Source organism: Herpailurus yagouaroundi, unplaced genomic scaffold (assembly GCF_014898765.1).
Source record: "Herpailurus yagouaroundi ecotype Mexico unplaced genomic scaffold, PumYag 181, whole genome shotgun sequence".
Classification (NCBI taxonomy): Eukaryota; Metazoa; Chordata; class Mammalia; order Carnivora; family Felidae; genus Herpailurus; species Herpailurus yagouaroundi.
The window spans coordinates 27,722,048-27,724,357 of NW_024412412.1; positions in this window are offsets into that span (position 1 = coordinate 27,722,048).

Here is a 2,310-nt window from a genome sequence, read left to right on the forward strand (position 1 = left end):
TCCAGGCTCTGAGCCATCAGCCCAGAGCCCGACGCGGGGCTCGAACTCACGGACCGCGAGATCGTGACCTGGCTGAAGTCGGACGCTTAACCGACTACGCCACCCAGGCGCCCCAGGAAAAACTCTTTCTTAATGGGCATGCCACATGACCTCATCAGAGGTCTTCAGCTTATAAACTTCTCTAAACATCATCTTCTTAGAAATTTAGATTACTCATCCCTAAATATATATTTCATTAACCATAAGTTTAACTTCTCTAGGCCTAGTAGAAATTATTATTAATAAAAATCCTGAAGGGTAAGAATGTTGAGTAAGAGAATGAAAACAATACAAAAACTCTTCTTCTTCCTCCTCCCTCTCGTCCCCCTCCTCCTCTTCTTTTAAATTTAAGTAACCTCTCCACCCAATGTGGGGCTCAAACTCATGTCCCCATGATCAAGAGTCACATGTTATACACACACTCTACCAACTAAGCCAGCCAGGCATCCTTACAAAAACTATTCTTAACATATACTTAGGCATTAACTTATTAAATGTGTATACAACCGACTACGTGACAGGCACTGTTAAAAGCAGTTTACACTTAACTGGTTAGTTATACACTAAGTCATTTAATTCTCTTGACAATCAGGTGATGTTATCACTGTTTTACAGATGTGGAAGTTGAAGCACAGACAGGCTAAGTAACTGTCCAAGGTCACTGAGTAAATGGCATTTGGCTCCAGAGTTCATGATCTTTTTTTTTTTTTAATTTATTTTTTTAACGTTTATTTATTTTTGAGACAGAGAGAGAGCATGAATGGGGGAGGGGCAGAGAGAGAAAGGGAGACACAGAATCGGAAGCAGGCTCCAGGCTCTAAGCTGTCAGCCCAGAGTCCGACGCAAGGCTCGAACTCATGGACCGCGAGATCGTGACCTGAGCTGAAGTCGGACGCTTAACCGACTGAGCCACCCAGGCACCCCAGAGTTCATGATCTTAACCCCATTCAATACTGCCTTTTAGAAGGCCTGTTAAACCTTTTTAGAGATTCCATAATTCAGCGGGCTTCCTAAATGCTAGTTAGAAAAACAGTTGTAGACTTGCCTTGCTTATTAATCTTTTTTTTTTTTAAAGTTCTTCAATAGCGTGAGATAAAACAATAGGAAAACTTAAAAAGAATTATTTGGTCTTCCCCCTGAATTCAGTAAAAATTACTAGAAAGGGGGATGCCTGCCTGGTTCAGTCAGTAGAGCATGCAACTCTTGATCTCTGGGTTGTGAGTTCAAGCCCCACATTGGGTGTAAAGATCACTTAAAAATAAAATCTTGGAAAAAAAAAAAAAGAATTACTAAAAGAGGGGTCATCATGTTGAGGCTATAGGACATTCTATCCAAAAACTTTAAATTGGTTCTGCTGATTATTAATTAACCGTGGTAGTAAATCATGGTGGTGTTTTTGTTGTTTTTACTATTAAACCTAATATAATTTCATTTTAGATGATTTAGGGGGTGGGAAGGAAATACTTATAATTCTGTGGCCCACCCTTAAACACCACTGCTTGAACTCCTTATATCATTTTGGTAGCTAGTTCTCAGTATACAGTCCAACCGTTAATGAAGGTAAATGAAGATCTCTTTCAGATACTTGAATCTTAAAGCTTCATAATCCACCCTGTAGACCTGCTGTTTGATCACAAGAGGGCACCAGGAAACAGGATAGTTTTGCCCCTAGTGATTAGCAAATAGGTTCCCTTGAAGAATTTTATTTTTTAACGTTTATTTAGTTTTGAGAGAGGGAGATCAAGCAGGGGAGGGACAGAGAATGGGGGGGGGGGGGCGCGGGGCGGCGCAGAGGATCCAAAGGCTCCAAGCTGAAAGCAGAGGAGAGGGCCTGATGCAGGGCTCTCGAACTCATGAACCGCAAGATGACCCAAGCTGAAGCCTGACACTTAACTGACTCAACCACCCACGCACCCTGAGAATTTTATTATCCTTAGTAATCTGACCCATATTTTTTTTTATTTAAAAAAATTTTTTTTACATTTATTTTTGAGAGAGACAGAGCACAAGCAGGGTAGGGGCAGAGAGAGAGGGAGACACAGAATCGGAAGCAGGCTCCAGGCTCTGAGCTGCTCTGAGCTGTCAGCACAGAGCCTGACACAGGACTTGAACCCCCAAACCATGAGATCATGACCTGAGCCAAAGTTGGACACTCAACCGACTGAGCCACCCAGGCGCCCCATAATCTGACCCACTATTAAAGCTACCAATATTTTCTTCCTTTTTCCTTCCTTCCTTCCTTCCTTCCTTCCTTCCTTCCTTCCTTCCTTC